The sequence below is a fragment of the Balaenoptera ricei genome, chromosome 21 (genome assembly GCF_028023285.1).
Source record: "Balaenoptera ricei isolate mBalRic1 chromosome 21, mBalRic1.hap2, whole genome shotgun sequence".
Lineage (NCBI taxonomy): Eukaryota > Metazoa > Chordata > Mammalia > Artiodactyla > Balaenopteridae > Balaenoptera > Balaenoptera ricei.
In genome coordinates, this window is record NC_082659.1 from 14,509,638 (window position 1) to 14,533,419 (window position 23,782).

Genomic DNA, 23,782 nt, shown 5'->3' on the forward strand with positions numbered 1-23,782 from the left:
ATTCTAATGGAAATAATTATTCTTAAATTTTGATTCAGAAGGCACTTGATGTTTTTGCATCACATAGATAACGTCTAACTCCCTCACTGGACTAAAAGTTCCAGGAGTGTAAGCCTGCACCAAGTAGCACAGTTCCTGGCACATAACACACACTCAACAGATAGTTCTAGAATTAATCAATGGATAATAGGAATATAAATTATGACATTAGAAATGTCAATTAATAGATATTCAGGTGATAAAATAATGGGTATACCAGCTTCTACAATATAAGTAAACACAAAATATAAAAAGTATACACATGAGACCCTAATTAGATAAACACATATATTTTAGAGTGTGCTTTTAGCATCTGTACATTTCTATGATGTGTTTAGGAGCGAAATATGCCCCCTTGCTCTTGAAAAGTTTAGATTCATGAGGTGAAGAAAAAAATATACACGTATTATTCTCAAATCAGGCAGGATTCAATCAACACTAAATGTGTATACCCCTCTACAAGATACATGCTACTAGATCCTAAAATGAGAATTACTCTTCATGTTACCAAAATAGTGAATATAAATATTTCTATCTAAAATAATTTCAAGGTTGGGCCTTAAAAATTTTAACACCCAAAATGACTGAGTTTAGATATTATGGAATATCAGTATACATTTAATTTGATTTGCACATGAGAAAAAAGTAATCATTTTTTGCTAGCAACTGCACTACTGTTTTCAAACATATTCCCAAAGTAAAAATGTTTGTAAGTTATAAAATAGCCTAACCATGGAAGTTATAAAAAACATCAAAAATATCTCCAAAAATAATTTTCATGAGTTTTATGGGAAAAGGTGGAATGAAATAAAGCATGCAAGTTACTATAAAAATGTTCAAGGAAAATAAAAGAATATTTCAATTCCAATGGAGCTCAAAATTTTATTGACTTGTAGGAAAAGGAATGAAATCATATCATCTTATATTCAGGTGATCCATTGACATTTTCCCCTGAGGAATCTAGACTACAATAGAAAAAGAATTTGTCAACAGAACATTAGAATGTGCTTACATAAGTAAAAATTTATATGGACATTGCTCAAAAAAGTGATAAAATGGAGAGATTTAAAATTTTGGGGTGTGTGTGTGTGTGCGTGCGTGTGTGTGCACGTGCATGTGTGTGTGTGTGTTTGCAGCAGTATTCAGCTAAGGGGCATTAAGTAATAGAAAAACACTTTGGTCAGTTCTCCTCCACCCAGAAACCAACATAATGGCAGGGGATTCAAACTTCAATTTTTTGAAAGCCTCCCTTGAAGGTGGGAGACTGGTTTTCTTCACAAGACGAGGAATCTCTGAAGAGACTCAGCCTGCCCTGTTGCCTTGAAGTTCCATAAACAATCTATTGTAGACTCAAGGGAAAACATGAAGTCTCCTGACATATTCATATGTCTCTTACTATGATAGTGAAGCTTAATTCTGGGAAACCTAAGCAAGGACATAATAAACAATGACTCAGGTCTCCAGCATGATGCTGCTAAAAAGATTCAGGTGAAGAGCTATAGCTGCCTACCTGGAACTCTGATCATGAATCCATGTTAAAAAAAAAAAAAAAAAGCATAATTAAAAAGCATTAAAAGCATAATCCCAGAGCATTTTGCTAAAATAGTTGGAAAATTAACATGTTGAAATCCATATTGACACAATGAAACTAACTGAACGATGACGCCCTGTAGGTTTCCGCATTTTACAGTCTCAACATCTCCTTCTACACAAGCTTTATTTTCCGCTTTGAAACAACAGCTACACTGCCAGGGTCTTTCCTGATCAGAGCAGATAAAAGTCAGCTTATAAAAGAGGCCAGGTGATACACAGAGAAAAAATAGAGATTCTGAGGGTAAATATATTATAAAATTATCTCATAAGTTTATTAAAAGCAACTTAAACAATAATAATAGTTTTAAAATCAATTATCTGTTAAGTGCTTACTATGTACTCATCACTAAGTGCTTTATAGAAGTCACTCATTTAATCTTTACAGTGAACCTAAGAGGTGAGCATGAAATTTATCCCCATTTTATAGGCCAGGACACTAAGCCTCAGAAAGTTAGAAAACTTGCCAAGGTCACACAACTAGTAAGTGGCCAAGCCTTGATTCAAACCCAGGGAATGTGGCTCAGAGCCTGACACCATAATGTCAGTAGCACTCAAGGATCAAGCTTCTCTTATCCAAATAACTCCATAGAAAAAAACCTTATTTTGAATTTTAATGCCTGAAAGTGCAGAGATAAGAAGGAATTATGTGAGTAGTCAGAGTTTTGAAAATATGCACTTTTGCCTAAAACTGGGTCTGTGATGTAAGGACAGTCACCCGGGATCTTTTGACTCTAGTGTACTTGGTTTACAAACATGGCGAAGCTCCTACTTCTAAAACTGTATGGTGCTTATGTCCACAGAACACTTGGAATAACCACCACTTACCACTTCTTAGTAGTGGATATTTGATTGAGTCTATCTTACCCACAAGGTGTTTTAAAAAAGAGATCTTACCTTATTCCTATTATATCTTTTGCCTATGCATACTGAGTTGTTGATGAATTCATATACATGTACACACACACATATGTAAGAAAAAAATACATAACTCTAATCTTGCTTATATGCAGAAATTGTTAAATTTACATGGATTTTTTTGAATTTTACATAAAACAAGCATTCATCAACTCTTTATGCCCAGAGAAATGCAGGCCCAAACACAGATGAAGGCCAAAGTATTTCCTGGAGGTTGCAATGCCATTTACTCCTGAGCCAAGGTGAACCAGGGGATCTCAACCCGAAAAATGTTTTTGAAATTATTGATTTTTGGCTCTAGTGTTTTCCACGTTTTATAAACAGGGAGGCTATTGTTTTCAAAGGTCTTATAATAAACACTTTTTTTTCCCCTTAAGCATTTCAAAAACCTCAGAAGAAAAACCAAGTATAAGGAAAATTCTCATACAATCCTTAATCGAATGTAACTAGGTTGAAAGAAGATATATGTGTATTGCTTTGCTGAAGTGGCTTTCATTCTAATTAAGTTGAGGTAGATTATTCTTCTTTAGACTTATGAGCATAACCCCTAATATGATTGTAACATTCCTGCAGTCAGATCTTTCCATATAAATATCACTCTTCGAGACATCTTGAGATACTGCTTTTGAAAGGCTTGTAAATCTCTATGTGGTGAATCATCATAAAAGTATTAAAATATACAATCATAAATATGAAAAAGATCTAAGAGAAAAATTACCTAAATTACTCAGACTATCCCCAAAAGCTATAGCTTTTTAAATAATAAAAAACCAGCATTGCTTCGAGAAAAGGAAGGATTCTGGATTCTTTTGCAGTCGGCATGGGCAAGTCATCTCACCTCTTCCATTTGAAGGTTTTTAACGTGGAGATGGTCTCTGACAGCTCCTCCACTTATCCAAGTCTAGGCGTCTGTATCCCTATGGAAATTCTGCATCTTCCTCTGTAATGTTTCCCATTTGATGCTAATTTCTGCCATGCCAGGAAGGGCACAGTACCCATATTATATGCACCTGGGTCTGGTGGGCCCCTACTGTCCCATCAGCCTCAGCTGTCTTCCTGGCCTCCCAGCTGCAGTAGTCCAGCCGTAACTCGCGCCATTCCTGTGGTTGTAAAAGCACAGCTGCGGCCTCTGCCACCTCATCTCCTCACCCGCAGACTGCCTCCCGCTCCCCCAGGGCTTAGGCAAAACCGCCGTCATAGCCAGTGGGGTTGGGGTCACAGCACATCACCGCCCAAGTCTGGCCCAATTCAACTCACTGACACAGTGGTTTCCCCGGGGGAGAACCTGGGGGAGTGGGGGGATTAACACTGACCAAGGGAGAAAAGAGAGCGCGAATAGCCAGCAGAGCTGAGATGTAGTACTGCACTCCACGTGACCCAACAACAGCCTGTATTTCCTTGACAAACTCTGGCCAGCTCAGTAATGTATCACCTCATCTTTGCTTTTCCTCTTTCCCTGCCTCACTTTCAGTTTTCCCTCACTCTTATGTCTTGGGATTTCGGAGCTCCATCCCTCCCCCATAGAGTATTAGCTGAGTACATAAGCTCTGCCGGGCTCTGGGTTCTAGAAAAACTGATTAAGGCCTAGTAACAGTAACCGTACAGACTTCTCTGTCCTCACCTTGACACAGACCCTCTTATCGCTAATAGCTCACCATGAGGGTCTGTGAATCCCTAGCTTCTCACATATGCTCACAAACAGGTCTGCTCAGCTACCTCATGGCATCTGGTGGTGTTGATTTACATGATATACATTTGTCCTTCCAGCAGGTCCCACTGTCTTCCATGGGGCATCAACTGGGCATCCCTTTCTTGCCCTGGCTTTGAGGCACAAAATCTTCAAGGTCCCAATGCTACATGGTGGTATTTTGCAAGGGAGGAGAGAACATTTCTCTTTTTTATATTGTGCAGTCTGTCTTTAGAGAGATCCAGTAACAGTGGGGCCCATGCTCTGTTGTGAAAAAATTGTTTTTTAACTTTCAGAAGGGAACTGAGTCAGAAGACAAATTCAAGAGGCAAATGCCCAGGATAACCCCAATACAACCCTCGGATTCAGTTTCTGTCACTGGCTCTAGGCAGAGAAAGAGGGCACATAGACATGAATAACTTTCTGAGAATTTCCAAATGAGTCTCTCGACAAGGACCGAAGAAGATCTGGGAAAATCAGGATATTTTACCCAAGATTCATGCCCTTAATGCAGTTCTGGGGACTCTGGCAGTGGCCCCAGGTAACAGGTAGGAGAGCAGCAAGAGACTGTTATTTTATTTTTATTTTTTGTTGATATTTACCACATCCATGTGTCCTGCAGTCACTATTCCAAAGAAAAAGCTCTAGAGCACTGGGTGTTCCCTAGGGAAGAGGCATGGGGGAGAGGCCAGGAGGAAAATGGAGCTTCTTCCCATGCATGGCAGTGCTTCATGTGCTTTTCTTTCTTTATAGTGTTGTTAGGAGTTGTTTTTTGATGGGATTGTCTTCTGAGTCTTGTACCATAAAGGGCACATTTATAAAACTCTAAGAAGCAAATTAAAAGCCAGTGTACCATAAAATAAAGGCAGTTTGTATGAATTAAAATGTGGTGTGCTTTAAGTCTGTGGAGGTGAAACAAGAAATCTTAAGTTACTACCTAGGATCATTAGGTATTTGGCTTGATCAAAGAAGGGCCTTCAGAGGGGCAGAGTGATAAAGGCAGGGGCCACTGGCACCAAAGAGAATGGAGAGCGTCACTGAGCATCAGTGAGCGGGTGGAGAAATGAAGCATGGTGAAGTGTGTTCATTAGGTGGGATATAATCCGGTGCTCACCATGAGTCATTTCCTGTGGAAGAAGTGGAAGGAGTGGAGAAGAGCAGGTGAGCAGGGTTTCACACCAGTGCTTCCCTGTAAGTGTAGACATACTTGCTGACAGCAGGGGAGCACAGGTGTGGCTCACCAGTTGTGAAACTCGATAAGGAGGTTCTGTGCTGTCTAGCTGACTGGTAGAGTCAGGGTATTTTATGGATAAACAGGACCTGTTCATTTTAAGCATATTGTTTAGGTAAACAGAGAAAAGTCAGATCTTCCTGTATTACAGAAATGCTCTAAGAAGAAAAGGCAACTTCACGTGAATGGGTCAAAGAGAATGCCAAAGTATTAAGCACCTGCTTATTTGTAGACCAAAAAAAAGTCTCTCATTCAGACTAGATGGGATCTTGCTGGCTTTTGGTGTGGTTCTTTCATAAGCATCTCTCTTGTGTGGCTAACTGCTTGTACCCAAAAGAATAACAATGCTACTATCTTGCATATCTGATCCGTCACCCCTGCTATTAATTTCCTCTAAGCATGTCTGTAAGTTATCTGAGCATACAAAACCCTTTTAGTTCCATTCCAATCTTCTTTTTTCATCAAATACAAGTAGGCAGGAGGAAAGAAAACGTGTTACTCCTGGAAAAGAAATCAGAGATGGTCTCTGAGAAGTATGAAGTCCTGATCACTTTTTATGTACAACTGTATTGCATTTCTCTGGGAATTCTTTCTTTGCATATACCCAGTCTTTAAAATTAATTAAAGGGACCAGATACATGTAGTACTTATGCATGCATGTATTCATTCATTCATTCATTCATTCAACCATTTATCAATGTTTGCTGTGTGCTCTGAATCGTCAGGCACTTGATGCCAAGACAAGGTGGCAGAATCCATCCTTTGAACATGATCGCACTCTTGCAGGGAAGACTGATTCGTAAACTGACTTGATCACATGAATAGGAGCATCAAGAAGGTGCTTCTAGCTCAGACTGGGTGTGGGTGTTAGCAGAGGGGGAAGGGAGAGGGAAGGGAGAGGGAGTGAAGCAAGGCTTCCTGGGGAAGGTGACACCTGAGCTGTGTCTTAAAGGATAATCGGGCATTAAGTGGAGGAGGGCAGGAAGCATACCAGACAAAGTGGATGAGATGAAGAAAGGCCAAGCAGTGTTGCAGAAGAATAAAGGATGTCAAAAGGCCAGGCCTTCCTTCCGCTGTTATGGAACTTGAATTTACCTTGTAGGTGATGCAAAGCATTGAAGACACTTAAGCTAGGGAATAATACAGAGTTATATTTTAGACAGATTATTTTAAGAAACAGGCTGAAGAAAGGAACACCAGTTAGGCTGCTGCAAAAAATAATGAGGGCCTGAATGGAGGCAAGACATTTGGGATATTTGAGGGAAGTGCAACAGTGAAATCTCTAGCACTTGCTCGTGTATTGGAGGTGGGTGAGTTCGTGGGCTGTATGGTTAATGTTTCAATACCATTCTTTCTTTCTGTACTCTTCCCCTATATTGAAGGTGCCAGAGCACTGACATTTTTGTCACTCTTTATCCAGCAGGGTCTTATGCTAGCTTCCCAAAAGTCATACTCAGGAAAGATTTAGAAGGCAATAGAGAAGGAAAATGCATTATTATTCCAGCCATGGTGACCAGGAGCATGTGTTTTGGTGGATGGCAGAATGGCGTTTTGTGAGTAGCTCTTGGGTAATCTGCTGAGGATCACTCCTTTTGGTGTTGTACACAGCTGAGATCTTTGGTGGAAGTTCTTTGAAATTCCTATAATTTGTTTTCTTAAAGGCTAGCAGTGACTTCTCTGACCTTTGCTTCTTTAGTGCTTCTAATTGATTCTGTAATTTCCTAATTCCCTGTATTAAATTCTTTCCTGCTTAAAATACCTAGAGTGGTTTCTGTTTTACTGAGCAAACTCTGATGGATGATACCCAGGTTTCTGGCTGACATAACCAGGTGGATGGATGAGTGAATTATAGAATTCATCCATCACTCATTTCTTCATTCCTTCAGTATTGAACATTTACTATCTGCCCAGGCATTGGTATAGGTACTAGAGATACAGTCACTACTATCAAAATGATCAGTGAGCCTGCCCTCATGGAGCTTACCTTTTAGAGACAGAAAAAAAAGAGTACCAGAAACCAATAATTAGGCAATGTCATTTCAGATGGTAGTAACTGTTAGGAAGAAAATAAAATAGGACTGTAGGAAAGAGAATGTGTAGGCAGTGGAGTGACTAACTTAGACTGAATAGAGAAAAACGTCACTAAGGAGGTCACATTTCAGCCTGAATGACCTCAATGACCAAAAAGCATTAGTCATGCAAAGATTTATTTCTGGCATAAGTAGCAGCAAGCTTGATTGGCTCAAGGAAGAGAATGGAGGCCCATGTGGCTAGAGTATAATGGCAAGGAGGAAAGCGTTAGGAGATGACGCCTGAGAATTAGGTAGGAGTCAGGTCATGTAGGGCCGTGTAAGCCCTTGTGAAGAGTTTGGAACAAGGCTTTAAAAGGTTTAAGCAAAGGAGCAACACAATCAGATTTGTGTTTAAAAAATTACCACTAGAGAAAACAGCTTGTTGAGGCATATGGAGAGGGTTGGATGAATGGAGTAAATATTAGAAATATTAAATCTGACATGCCTCTGGGACATGCAGTTGGCATGAAATTGGATAAATAAGCCTGCTGGGAAAGGTCTGGTATTGAATATGGAATTAGGAGTCATCTGCACATAGGGGATATTGGATACTCCAAGACTATATGAGGTAACACAGGGAGTGTATGTAGGAAGAACAGAGCATCTGGTTAGGGCAGACTCTTTGGAATCTATAAGGGTAGCTGGAGTAGGAAGTTCCTACAAAAGAGATGCAGGAAGAAGCTCCAAAAAGGTGTGGGATCACGGAAGTCAAGAGAGTTTCAGTAATGGGAGTGACTGCTTTAGTGGTATGGGGTTTCCTTTGGGAGTGATGAAAATGTTTGGAACTAGATTGTAGTGATGGTTGCACAACATTGTGAGTTTACTAAACGTCACTGAATTGTATACTTAACATGGCTAAAATGGTAACTTTTATATTATATATAATTTACCAAAATAAAAAAAGCTAAAATAAAATAAAATTTAAAAATGCTGGCAAGGATATATTAGAACAGTAACTCTCATTCACTGGTATGGGAATGCAAAATGGTACAGCCACTTTGGAAGACACTTTGGCAGTTTCAGATATAGTGAAACATAAATTTCATGTAACCAACCCACTAATCCTACTCCTGGGTATTTGTCTAAGAGAATTGAAAACATGTGTCCACACAAAAACCTGTACATGAATGTTTCTAGGGGCATTGTTTATAATCAGTAAAACCTGGAACAACACACATATCCATCAGCTGGAGAATGGATAAATCAATTATGGTACATCATACAGTAAAATGCTACTTGGCAATAGAAAGTAAAAACTACTGATGCATCCAAAAACATGGGCAAATCTCAAATGCATGATGCTAGTGGAAGAAGCCAGACACAGAAGGCTGCATGTTGCATGTTTCCATTAATAGGACATTCTGGGAAAGGCAAAATTGTGGGGACAGAAAACAGATTAGGAGTTGCCAGGGGCTGGAGTGTGGGAAAGACACTGACTACACGGAGACACAAGGAACTTTTTTGGAGTGATGAAAATTTTCTGAATCTTGATGTGATGAGAGTTACACGACTGCATGCCTTTTTCAAAATTCATATCACTATACACCTAAAAAGGGTTAATTTTACTATAATAAATTATACTTTTATAAACCTGACTTTAAAAAAGGACTGAGAATACCAGTTGCTTAAGCCAAATGAAAGGGTATTGGCAACCCTATTAAGAGCAATTTCATTGGTAGAGCCCGAAGCAAGAACGAGATAATAGCACCCATTTATTCAACGAGGTAGAAAAGCAAGGCGTTCTGTGGAGAATGAGAGAGTGGGCCTCTGCTGAGTGCTACGTTAATCAAGTTAAACTGCTGTGTGTCTTTTCCTCTAGGATTGTAATTCAAAACCAGGAAAGTTTGGGGAGCAGGACAGAAGGAGGGGGACATGGGGTAATGATTCAGAATCTCCAAGGGCATTTGTGTTTGAAAAATCTTACTTATGATATTTAATTTGGAGAAAGAGCCCTATTTGTCAAATAAAAACTAGGGAAAGTAAAGCTTGACAAAACCTTTTTGTTTGATGAGAATACCCAGAAAAAAAAAAAAAAAAAAAGACTCACTGTGGGACCATAATGCCTGTGAGGATCCTTCAGTGTGGCAGGAGAGGCAACGGAGATGAGGTGTTTTATGACAAAAGGCCGCGTAGGCTAAGACAACTAGAGAAATTCTGCCCCATAAACTTACACTCATCTTGTAGTTAACAATAGGCACAAGACTGATATTATTTTAATTCTTCTTACCAGCGCATATTTGAGTCTTAACTCACAAGAAACAATTTGTTTTACGATAAGAAAAAAGACTTACTTTTATCTCTACCTACTGAGTAAATTTTGAAGTAAGTCACTTTCTTTGGGGTTGGTTGGAAGAAGTGATCTGATTTGGTTTCCCTGTGAAAACACCCTCCCTATCTTTTGGATTGATGCACCAAATTCTCACCCTGCCCAGCGTGGAGGTGACTGCTGAGTGCTGAAATGCTGGTACCATAAAATCAAGCCAAACGAGTGAGTCATGGTGACCAGTTATAGCTCAGAATCCATCCTCGCAGGATCTGGGGTCCCCGTGTTTGGATCGTCCAGACATATCTCTCCTACTGCCACGGCAGCAGGTCCAAGCCAGACCTTGCAGAATGAGTAAGCGACACGTGGCATGTGTGAAATTCCCCTCCACTCTGTGGCCCTTCCCAGAGCTGCTGTAGTGACGATTATAGTAACCTTGACTCCATGAAGAATGTGACAACTTAAACCCCATAGACTACTTAGCAATGTGTTGTTCCGGAGCAGTAAGTTGTACCCTAGGGCCCTGGAGTGATGACTAAACTGCGGAAGCTCACATCTAAGGAGACTTGTTCATCGGGCTTAAGAGACAATGACTGAAATGTCTAGAACAGGTGGTATCTCTTACACAATGGAAATGCTTTTTTTACTATCATTTTTGACGGCTAGTCTCATCAAACAATTGTTAACTCATCTTTCACATTAGAACTAGCTGGTTCTTTGTCATTCCACACGCTTCTCACATTCATGCTGGGATGCAGGGTGGACCTGGTCGATACTCTAGGATCTGAACCATCCAGAAATATAAGAATGCCAAAATTTGTCCCCAAGTCATGGCTTAGGATTGGGGCAGTCCAGAGAATTTGATCAACCTCAGAGGCCCCTGTGGACTATGCTTTAAACTCTAGCCTCAGATACCTCCAAATTATACAGGTACAGTAGAACGGAGGCAAAGAGGGTGTAGCTATGGCAGTTTTCTCATAAAGGCTCTAGGATTCAGGTCAAGTTTAATGGTCTGCATGGTGATTCAGTACTTCAAGGGCATTCTAGGGAAGTCATGTGTCATGTGGATAGCAATCAACCTATGTTTCACCACAGATCCCCTAATATCATGAAATACAAATGGAAGTGGAAGTCAATGCACTGGGAGGTGACGGTGGGTGATTTTTCAACCCATGAAATCCCACTGTGACACACAATCTTAAATTTTGCTTTGGCAGTTTATTTTTTCATGTCGATGACTTCTGTGACTCTGTGATTTTGAAACCAGGAAATCAACCTAAAGGGAAATTCGAACGAACAGAAATTTATGAAAAGTAAACTTTAAAAAGTATTAGGAAAATTGTCACAGAAATGAAGATTTTCATGGTTCATAATTAAACCCAAGTTTTATATGTCCTTTATATAAGGACATCTATATCTGTATCTGTATCTATAACCTTTTTACAAGGACTCTTCCTGACAAAGAGTTTGGGTCTCTCCTCTGACTATTAAATCCAATGGGTACAGTTCCAGGCTTCATTCCTACAGATAACATATTCTAAACATTTTCAAGTTGCTTGAGATCATTAGATACCCCCAGATGAAGCAAAGTAAAACATCTACTGTGGCATTTCTACCACTGTGACTTATTTATATCAAAGAGGCAAATAATAGTGGCACACCCATGACATAGTGACTTTGCCGCTAGCTGGTCTGGCAAAGTTTTGTTTTTGTTCTTTTGGAAAATGCCCTTCAATCATGAGAGTGGTATCTGAACCTCCTCTTCAGTGCAAGGACCGCTGGTGTTCCATCTCTCGGCTCCGCAGAGCAAGTTCTTCCTACGCAGGGTCAGTAAAGGTCCTTCCACCTTGGCACACGCTTGTTGATCCTCTTGCCTTTCCAGAGAGCAGGCACCGTATGATGGAGCCACGGGAGCTGCCCAAGTCCACTGTGAATTCTGGCTTGAGATCTTGCAAGACACCCTTTGTATTTTGGAATAGGATTTTCCTTAATGGAAAAGTCTTTCTTCATTAGGTCTGTTCAGTTGACAAGTAAAGAATTCATGAATTCAAAGTGACACTCTGAATTGACTGCTCAAACTGGTGGTTGAGTTAGACTGTCACTTACGGGAACTTACAGTTCCTCCCGTCACCCACTTTTTTTTTGAGATTCTGGTAGTATTCCCATGATAAAATAAATCATCTCCAATGCAAGGATAACTCTTCATTCATACACTCTGAAATTCTTGCTCGTAAGTAAGCCCTCTCCTGTCTCCACAATTATTCTTTTAGATGCAAATCTTTGATGCTTCAGCCCTCATTGAAGAATAAGACAGTAACCCAGCACGCCGTGCTCGCACAGTGCAGGCCTGGGTCTTTGCCTATAAAAATGGAAAATTAGCAGCCCATTATTTCAATTCCAATGAATGTGTCAGGACTGTAAAAAGCCTTATTCCATCTGGTCCTCTTCACAGGAGACTGAAAGAAGACAGGCAGAATGTTGATAGCCAAAACCACTTAATTTCTATTGAGACGAAAAAAGAAATAAAGAGCAGATCTAGGTTGCCAGAAAACAGAAGACAAGCATACGGTTGTTAAAATTACACGAACAACTGGAGTAGAGAAGGCAATCTGCTTTCAGCAGCATCAGGGTTTCTACATTGCTTTTTGATCCACACATACACTGGCAATTACTGCACTGTATAAGCCTTCAAATCTTCAAGATTGTATAGATACTAATTTAGACTTGGTCTCTGGTTTGTTAAGAAGTGAAACTCGTTCACAGCATAAGTGCAGAGTAGAAGAGAATCTGATTTGAAGATGCCTAGGAGACTTTTCTTCTCATCCTTCCTCTCAGGCATGAGTCACCATTTCCTCTTAAAATAAGGAGAAGTACTAAATGTGGCTTTCATGTGGGTTGTACGATTGGTAATGAGTGAGTTGGGAAAAATGCACAGCTCCCTAACCATCCACATGGCATGGGTTCTCACAGCAATCTTGAGAGATGCTGAGCTATAACAGGAAGTTTAAGATTCTGCTCCACTGGCTTGTCCCATATGTCAAGTCTAACATCTTTGTGAAAAAGTTTCTAGAGGGAAATAGGACAGTTTCTTCATGGTTGTCAGAGAAACAGAAGCAAATGACAGTGTGTAGTTCTTTAATATCCTGGCATTGTTGGTTTTAGAAAACTCTTACCCCAAATGATAGCTGACTATAGTTGCCAAATTCAAAACCAACCAAAAATGGAGTTTTGGATAAATATATCAAAGCACCACAACCACCCATTCGGCGGGTGTTATACAGCTAATTTTATGGGTGAAGAAGTTGAAGCTAAAAACAATAAAATCACTTCTCCAGAGTTTTATAGGATGAAGTATGTATCCTTTTCCAAATACATAATGTCGAACCAGAAAGTATGTTATCCTGGTATTCTTTGAGGCATGATCTTGGCTTCATTTGTTCATAGATAGGATTCCTACCACACCCCAAATGTGCGCATTGGGATCGTGGTCCAGTGGTGATGGATGGAAGCAGCTGTATAATTCTTTCTTTCTTGTGCGTATAATAAGGACAACATATGAAGGATACATTAATGAGATATATCTCCTGTCCACCTTTGGGGAGAAATATGCAAACATCTGATTTTTCAATGTGAGATATAAAATAACCGTCAGGATTTTTTTCTCTCTATTATACTTGTAAAAGTTCTCAAACATTCTCCTAGATATATGCATATGGTATTATCCCATCATCAGACGAGGAGTAGAACCACAGAGAGTGTGCCAGAAGATTTCTTGGTGATGGAGCTGAAACCTAGGAACTCTGAACAAGGTCTAAGAAGGAAATGGAAGGAAAATCATTTGTGTTTTTTCTATGGTGAAGGCAAAACTATAGAGTATTTGGTTTGTGTCTCGGATTGTTTTTCATACTCTCAATGACTTTATTATTTTTTTTAATTGAGGTATAATTGACACGTGTCTAGGGCTTTTGGTAAGGCTTTTAATCAGCACCAAATAGGTAAAAAAAAAAGAGACATAGATGTGTTATTCAGATGTTATTCTTAGGTTACTTGTAGAAGTCAGCCATCTGTACTACTAGGCTTATCTTAACATAAGAGTTTAAGAAAATAGTCTCTGAAATAAAATATTCAACACGTAAATCATCCATTACAGTCTTTAAACAGGTAATTATACTAAAGAGTGTGACAAGTGCTTTTTTCACGTATGAACAATTAGATGTTACTGAGTAAAGAGGGGAGGAGTTGAGGAAGGCGTCCCAGAGAGAGTAGAAACCTGAGCTGAGCTTTGAAGGTGAGCAGTAGCTGGTCAGCAAGGGTGTGGAGGAGGGGATGGAGGGCAGACACATTTGTGTCTGAATTTTCACAGGGAATATGAAAAAGATTAATGGTAATAATTTCTTGTTTTGAAGTTTAGCTACGAAACGCAGAGGTCCCATTTAAATTGAAATCTCTTTAATTATATAAAGTCACTGAGATAGGCATATTGAATTTTCTTCACCTCATCCTCCTGGGCGGGGGGGGGGGGTGCCTCTAAATGCCTACTGTTATAATAGCAATGCAGCATATTCATACCACTGTGAACTTGAACGCCTGGCTACAGCTGACTGCTTCAGGGGACAGCAGCTGTCCCAAGCTAGGCAAGAACACAATTGTTGCAGTAATGAACATCTGGGATACTACTTTAGCATTAAGATTTCTTTCAGTCACTTGAGGTAAACTTGGCTCAGCTGTCAAAAGATGACAAGGCACTGTCTTGGTTATCCATTTTGCGGAACAAATCACTATGTTTTAAAGAAACAAAATGCGTCTATTGTGAATCTAAATTTGGAGCTAAAAGAATCTATCCTCAAAATGATTCTCTTGATAAGAGAGAGGCACAACTGGAAATTCTTGTGGTGGCCAGAGAACTCCTGCACAGTAAGGAAGAGGAATGAAGAAGCTGCTCAAAAAGAAAGAGATGCAGGGATAAGAGAGAGAGAGACAGAGAGAATGAGAGAGAGAATTTGCTCATCTCTGATTCCAAAAGCATCTTTGCCCTTGGGTGCCATGAAACTTCTCCCATAACATTAAAATGCTTTCTGCTAGTTTCAAACTATATAGTACCAGCAGATTCCTCATTCTTAAATTTAAAGCATTTTATATGCACACATTTGTGTGAAGACATCTTAAAGACTATAATCTCTTTATATACTTATAAATGCATTTAAATGATGGCATAATAAAGACCACAGTCTAATAGTTTACTCACCCCTGCAAAAATCATCATAGATTACCAGTTTCTCCAAGAATTAACTACTTTATTTTATTTGGGGCATAGTTTTTCCTCACATTACCTTCTTACATTCTCTCCCAGATTTTAGGAGCTAACATGAAAACTTGTTAGCTGTTTTTAGGCTAACAAGGATGGCGTTTCCTCTCTGAAGTCCTAAGACTTATGAAGAGTTCATTTAGGCATGTGCATGTGGTAAATTTGGCTTTATCTACACAGTCCAAGTGTGTGATGTTCATAAAGGTTTTGCTTCAATACTTAGTGTGGACATGCAAATTCATCTATTTGGGGGGCCATCTTTATGTTTGTAGCAACATTTGTGAAGTGTACCTCAGAACGCACAAAACAACAATAAGCACTTTACACAGAAAGTACTAGATTTTATTAACCACTTGAAATTCCTGGGGGGGAATGTCATTTCATTAGGAGGCTTCTTGGCGGCTAATCAAGGGCTTTTCACTACCTTAAGCACATTGATCTGGTAACAACTTTACTTCTCTGAAAAGCAAACCATTCTGGAAAGCACTTTCTGAGAGCGAACTCAGAGAGGTCTGTTTGTGTTTGGTAAATATAAACATTGAGGAATCATCAGGAACCAAAGCAGAATAAAAACCCAGCATGTGTACCCTGATTAGATGTCAGTATTCCTAGTAAATCCTTCACCAGTGTCACTACCCACCACAATGCTACCTGTGATGTGTGCTGTTGTCATTTATACCTGCGCTCCTAGTTTACATTACGATGCCATTTTCCATGGAAAGGAAATCCAAGGAAGAGGGGGTATATGTATACGCGTAGCTGATTCACTTTACTGTACGGCAGAAACTAACACAACATTTTAAAGCAACAATACTAAAAACAGATGCCATTTTCTTCTAGTCCCTTGAAGTAAACTATGGTTGGTTGTCAAAAGATGATGAGGCACTGCCTTGGTCGTTGGGTCTGTGAAGTGAACCACTTTTTTCTAATGAAAAGTATGCCATTGTGATTCTCAGCACATAGTCAGCACTCAATAAATGTAAATCAAATATAGGTCTGCATTGTAGATTACAACACTATATTTCCACTCCAATTGCCGTTTATTAAGAAGTATAAAATTCAAACAAATTAACAATAGGATACAAATCAGTGCATTTCTCACTTTCCTTTGTTACTCATTTAGTCCAAAGTCTAATTTAAATCATGCATCTAAACTAGGATGTTCCTCGTTTAGAATAAGAAGCAGTGTCATGAAGCAGAAAGATCACAGGCTTCTGGATCAGGCTAGATTCCAATCACATCTCCCACACTTGTAGGTGACCAGCTCAGGTTACCGACTCCTTGAGTTTTAGCTTCCTTATAGGTAAAATCCCAATAGTACCATCCGACTGTGATTCAAAATCATGGGAAATAATAAATAGGATTATGCATTAATATGCCCAGGTCACTGCCTGGCAGGTAGAAGACACACAGCAGAAGTTACTTCCTCCTTCCTCCCATCTCCTCCCTTTTACATGTTATCTACAGCTAAGATCTTTGTGAGTTTCGTAATTCTGTAGATTTTTCACTGGTGGCACCTCTAGCCACTCTTCTAGCATCACAAGTTAAAATATTCTGTTTTTCTTTACTACTTACTTTCATATTTCCTATTCTCACCTTTTCTCCACATTCTCCTTACACAGCAGAAATGAAAACGCTTTGGTAAAATAAGGCACTCTGCATTTGTTGGGGGTTGCAGATCGCCATTTGACACCTTTTCTTTCCACCAGGTCCATAAATCGCTTTTTTGCTGAGGTTGCCATCAGCACTGGTTTCTCTTAGACAAGCCTGCATTTCAGAGCATGCCCCTAAAGGGGAGGCACAGAAAGCTGAATACGTTTTTATTCAAAGAATTAATTGGCTTCATGAACTTACTCTATGTAATAATTGGATAAAATCCAAAACGTAGGGGCAAACATGTGACAACTTTCCAATTTCTTTCCTTGTGACAACTGCATCTATTTTTACGATAAAAGTAAACAAGGCTAAGAACTGTCAAAAGGAGTCTAGATATTTACAATTGTCTCCAATGATGCCTTGAAATTACTAATTATTTATTAGTTACTGTAAAACCTTTAAATTTTCTCAATATTGGGATTAGTCCATTTATGCATTGTAACACATGTGTACTAGGTTTGGGTGAACCCAAAAGTCTGGGGGAAGACAAAGACAGGAGAAAAATTGCAGGAGGTTGCAAACCAAACAACAACTATCATCTTGCTTTATTTTGTTGTCTGAGAGGAGGTCTCTCCCAAGTCTTTAAAAAATACAGTATTGGCCTTAAAAGGACTTACTTTAGTCAGAAAGACTGAAGAAATAAAACTCATTCTGAAAATGGACTATGGTTTTTTCAGAATTTCTTGGGGTGGAAAATAAACACCATTTTATTTCCATTTCCATTTTTTTCCAAGGGATAAAACTCAGATATTTCTGCAGAGCACATCTCGTCCTCCTCGTGGCTCTGCTCCCTGCCTTCATGCACTCCCCTCATGCCCTACACCCCAAACTCTGTGTGGTTTTTCCAAGTGCTGGACTAGTTTACAGTTCCCACTTTTACTGGCCTTGCTTCCTTGCTAGGAATGCCTGTTTCCTCTGTGTAAGATCACTCTATGGTCACCTCCTCCCCAAAGCATTTCCCGACCCCCCTCGTTGCTATGGAAAATCAACCTCTCCCTTGTGTTTTCACCCCACTATTCCCTGCATATACTTATATTCTAGACCCTATGACACCTATTGCTCTTGCTTGTTTCCATACCATTCTCCTCTAGTAGACTGTAAGCTTCCTGAGGCCAGGCCATTTTTAAGCCACCTTTGTATTCTCAGTGCGTAAGAGGTGACCAATAAAAGATGGCGAATAAATGGAAAGAGAGAGTGGAGTGGATAAGAACTTGAAGCGAGAGGTGTGTGGATAATGAATAAAACCTAAGGCTCCAGTGGCTGTTATTTCCAAGAACAGCTGCTTGGAAAGAATGAACAGGTAAAGAAACCAATACTATGAGTCACTTAGATGAATGGCAGGTAAAAGTGACACTGAGTCTTTACAATTTTTACCATATGCGAAAGATTCTTCCATACTTTATTAACTTTTGTTTTTCCTGTTTAACCTTAGAGGTGGCTTGAAGATGGCCCATAAATAAAAGGTCACTGGTAATTGCACAAGCAGCTGGGGTTCTGGGGAACTTTCCACTAGAGATGAAATAGAATTACACAGAATTATAATGGCAAATGAGAAAGGAGAAGAGTGAAAGAAAGTAGATTTGCTCATTAAATCAGGAAACAGTTGTTAAATCTTTATAAATCACCATCACTGCCTCATGTGAGGCACTGGATAAACAAGATGGTCAAGGTTCCTTATCTTAAGGAGCTTGCATCCCAGTGCAGGGGGAGATGGACAAGTAAACAAACAAGTAAACAAATCAATGGCCAATAATTTCAGATAATGAGGAGGGTCAGGAAGATAATAAAGGGCGCCATGTGAGAAGAGCATAACTCAGCGGTCCCCAACGTTTTTGGCCCGAGGGGCTGGTTTCGTGGGAGACAATTTTTCCATGGAGCGGGGAGGAGGGGGATGGTTTCTGGATGATTCAAGCGCATTACATTTATTGTGCACTTTATTTCTATTATTATTACATTGTAATATATAATGAAATAATTATACAACTCCCCATAATGCAGAATCAGTGGGAGCCCTGTGCTTGTTTTCACTTGCCACTCACTGATAGGGTTTTGATATGAGTCTGCAAGCACTTGATTGATTATGGTCTCTGTGCAGTCAGACCTCTCTGCTAATGATAATCTGTATTTGCATCCGCTCCCCAGCACTAGCCTCACCGCCTCAGCTCCACCTCAGATTATCAGGCGTTAGATTCTCATAAGGAGCGCGCAACCTAGATCCCTTGCATCAACAGTTCACAGTAGGGTTCGCGCTCCTATGAGAATCTAATGCCGCCACTGACCTGAAAGGAGGCGGAGCGCAGGCAGTAATGCGATCGACAGGGAGCGGCTGTAAGTACAGATGAAGCTTCGCTCGCTTGCCCGCCACTCACCTCCTGCTGTGCGGCCTGGTTCCGAACAGGCCACAGACCGGTACTGGTCCATGGCCTGGGGGTTGGGCACCCCTTGCATAACTGAAGCACTACTTTTGTTTGGCAGATTAGAAAAGGTCTTGCTAAGGAGTTGACATTTTTGCTGAGACCTCAGTGAATAGAAAAGCCATGAGAGCATCTGGGAGAAGAAAGTTCCAGGCAGATGGGATGTGTGGATCCCTGAGATAAGAGGGAGTTCAGAGTGCTTGAGAAATCAAGAGAAGGCTAGTGTGGGCAGAGCGAAGAGTCGGAGGAAAACAGTGATTCATGTAAGGAGGCTGGAGAAGCGGAGAGGAGTCTGGATTTGATTATGGCAGAATTTTAATTAAATAAGTGAAAAGAGCTCTGATTTCTATTTTATAAAGAACACTCTGCCTGCTGTTTAGAGTCCTAATAATAGGGAAGCAATTGGAAGCAGGGCAATGACAGCAATCGTCCAGATGAGAGATGGCGGGTTGAGCAGGGTGGTGGTAGCAGAGAGGAGAATATTGAAACCGCAGGGATTTACTGGGTACAGAGGGTGGAGAGGAGCATGATTGCCAGAAATATTGTACAAGTGGAACAGAAAACTCTGTGTGTGTGTGGGGGGGGGGGGGGGAGGGGAGAGAGAAAGAGGGAGAGAGAGAGGAATTAACATTAAGTGCAATTGAAATCTGGAGATGCAGCAGGAGTTGGGTAGTGACTACAGGTTAGATCCAAAGAGACCAGATTATGCAGAGCCTTGAGCCTTATAGGTCATGGTGCAGAGTTTAACTTATCTGAAAAGCAGTGAAGGTTTTCGGCAAGAGAGTGACCTGATAAATCTGACTTTGAGCGAACGTTGCATTTCTGTGACTCCAGTGAAGAGAGGGGACAGGCAGGTCATGAGATCCGGGCTCACCATGGTGGTGGGAGAGCTCTCTGAGCAGTTTTCCTCTCCTAAACTCTAAGTCCATCGAGATCCCTCAGGCGGCTGAGATCACTTGCTTGCCTCGGTGTGTGATTATTTACGCATAGCCCTCACCTCCCGAACTAAATTCTTTGTGCATTTAGGGTAGCAGCTTATGTGACTCATTTCTAAAGCATTTAACAAGGTCCAAACAGTGTCTGACACATAATATGCAAGAAAACGTATTTCTTGAATGAATGTTCCAGTTTTAGGGTCATTTTTGCTCTGGGGTGAGGCTTGGAGACTAGGCCTCTTCTTCCTCTGTCCCTCATTCCCAGGTCCCTCTCGTGTTTCCCTTACTCTGGGGATGATGGCGGGCCCTTCACACATGCACCTGCCACCTTCTGGGCAGGTGGTTAAACCCGGACTTAATTGCAATCGGGCAGCTGGTAAACTTCATCTGTGTACCCACCTACCCTGTAAGAACCCTTGCACCTTGCAGCTCACCCAGCTCAGTGGTCCAGAGCTGTTCTCTGTACACCCTGTTATCCCTGCCTGCCAGGGCCCACACCCTGCACCCCAGGCCAGTGGTGAGATGGGCCAGGGACAGGGTAGTGAAAAGCTCTCAAATAGCTTAAATTATCTGTTATCCTAATGTGTTCAACGCTGAATAGACTAAATGCACAATCCCCTCACCCCTCCACATGGCATTTGCATTTTTACAATAGGAGAAGCATGGTGCTAAAAAATTTTTTAAAGAACAGTGGGCTAGATTCAGAATTATAGGATCTGCCTTCTTTCAACAATGTGTGTAATCTGAATACCAGTAAACCTTTATCAAGTGCCTGTATGTGCCAGGCAATGTGCCAGATACTGAGGTTGAAACACAAAGAGATAAATAACTATGCAGTCCTATGAGGATATTTTCATTTAGTTGGGGACACAGACAGGTGAATAGACAATTGCAATCCCGTGCAAAGTCCTGTCCTCATTTCATGAGGGGATTTATCACTATTTGGGATTAAGTCATTTCATAAATTAGTTTATAAGTATCAGTGCTGTTGCATAAGATTATTATAATCACTCAGTCTCCAGGTTTCGTATTTAGTCAGGCACCTTAATTTCATTTATTATTCTTCCTTTTGTTTGGGATTGAAACTCCAAACAGCTTTAATGGTATTTTTGTATTTTTAAACAGAATAGGATCCCACAGGAAACGTGGAGATATGCGTCACCTCCAAAGAGAAAGATCAGCTTGTCAGTTGTCACATTTTTATTAACCTATGGAATGTTATGATTATGAATTAAATGTGACCTCTTCATTAAATGTGACTTTTATTTTCTCTTCATTTTAGTGTTATTTAGAAAGGACTATATTCAACGATACTGGGTTCTTTGTTTAACTTTTTAGCTGTGAAATAAAGCGTAAAAGGAAGATAAAAGTCTGCACAGGAACACAGATTATTATTTACAAAGACTTCAGAGCAAGCGTCACATGTTTTCCATCCTATTTATTTTGCTCCACAAGATAAGGCGAGGCATGCAATGGCTAACTCTTGCGTTACAGTTAATTTTAACTCCCATATCAATAAGCAGACGCCTTTTCAAGTTATAAAAAGTATGCCATTATTATCAACTGGAGAGAATGAGATCATTGTTCTTATCATACTATAAAAAGCCAGAAGGGCGAAAACATACCTCAGGAAAAAAATCTCATCCAACCAACGAAATACCTTTGAGGCAAAGAATATCACATTGAATTTTCCCCACGAGAAAGGGTTAGATGCAAAGAAAGAGATTAAAAGCCCCAAATGAGTCACAGGGATGTAATGTACAGCTTAGGGAATATAGTAAATATTTTATAATAACTTTGTATGATGTTTAATCTATAAAAATATAGAATCATTATGTTGTACACCTGAAACTAATATTATAAGTAAACTATACTTCGATAAATAAAAAATAAAAATAAATAAAAGCCCCGAACGGAAGTGATCTTTCAGATATGAAAGGATTGTTGTATGTAAGTTTATTTCATGATGCTCTGTTTGTTACCTGTATGGTAAGACTTTTTTTTTTCCCCTGTTGATTTGCAAACTCTTCTACAAAGCAGAAACATTAGGATATAAATATCCAGTTGAAATTTGGATTATTATCACATTTGAAGATTTGAAATCATCACTCCTAACTATCACTAGATTTGTTCAATTGGAGTAAGTTCTAGGGATTTGGGAGGTGGAAGCGGGAAGGGAATTATTTAACAATTTACCAAAAGAAAGTAACTTGATGGGGGCAAAGCAGACATGCTGTGGAAAGTGGGTTGTATGTCATGAGAGCAGGAGTAAACATTAATAGAAGTTGGCACACAACAGGGGAAGTTTGGGTGGGTGCTTTAGGATAAACCTTCACCTTGCCCTGCCCAGTCCATGGTCTTACAGCCCTGCTATCTCCCCAAATAAATGCTTAGTTTAGACATTACCTAAGGCATTCTTTCTGTTCTGTATTTTCCTGTCTTTGATGTGGCTGCCAAGGTGGAATAATTTAGAATTGCCTTTAATAGTAAAAGAAAATAATTCACATAAGTTTAATTATCAACCTCCAACTCAAGTGACCACTACGTAAGCCACCGTTACAATGGCACACTGGCCCTTCCCCTGCCCAGGAGCAAAGAAGGCCACAACCCACATGACTCCAGGACTTCTGCAGCTTCTTTCCTGTTGTCCCTCCATCCCCTGCCCTTGCTACTCCAGCCCTCACCAAGACCCACTAATTAGCTTAACTAGGTTGGAAATAATCCTCTTTGCTGAAGTGCTGTATACAAATCTCAGACCTAAAATCAGCAGATTAACTATTTCCTGTCTCCCCTGAGACCCCCAAAAAAATAAAGCTCTGAGGGATTTAGGATATACATATATATATATAGGCTTTGAAGGGCATTACAGTCTGGGGTGGGAGCACTGAAAATCGCACCACACCACTTCCAAGAGCATCCTTACTAAAGGAATTATTCACCCACTCAGGAAATATTCATCTTACTCCTACCTTGACTCCTAGGAGTCTCATTCTACTTCAAACACTTTGTATTTGTCTCTGGTTCTTTCTGATGTAACCTCTGGTTCTAGTCTCAAAGAAGCCTAGTCAAGCCATAGCACCATCAGATTTTAAATTCGGCTCCCAATTTTTATCAGATACCTTATGCAAAAATTCTAGCTCTTTCTTGATAAACATAACTTAGTTTCTCTTGCCCATGGTGCTGAGATTTTTATTTTAGCAATGAAACAGGTTTGGCTCTGAAGTACAAACTGTTCACAAATTGGTCTCAAATGACATGATTTAACTAGGCCTTTTGCCATGTGACTTCTTTTTTTTTTTTTTTTAATAAATTTATTTATTTTATTTATTTTTGGCTGGGTTGGGTCTTCGTTGCTGCGCGCAGGCTTTCTCTAGTTGTGGAGAGCAGGGGCTACTCTTCATTGTGGTGCACGGGCTTCTCATTGCTGTGGCTTCTCTTGTTGTGGAGCACAGGCCCTAGGCGCGCAGGCTTCAGTAGTTGCAGCACGCGGGCTCAGTAGTTGTGGCTCACGGGCTTAGTTGCTCCGAGGCATGTGGGATCTTCCCACACCAGGGCTCGAACCCGGGTGCCCTGCATTGGCAGGCAGATTCTTAACCACTGCGCCACCAGGGAAGCCCCCGTGTGACTTCTTGAGCTCTCACCCAGGAAATGCAGATCATGATTCGGACAAAT

The 23,782-nt window shown here is 40.2% G+C and overlaps 1 protein-coding gene across 5 annotated transcripts in view; it reads left to right on the forward strand.

Moving 5' to 3' along the window:
- TLR3 (toll like receptor 3) overlaps positions 1–23,782 on the forward strand; it is a 507,043-nt gene that overhangs the window by 337,246 nt on the left and 146,015 nt on the right. The gene's annotated exons all lie outside the window — the stretch shown is intronic.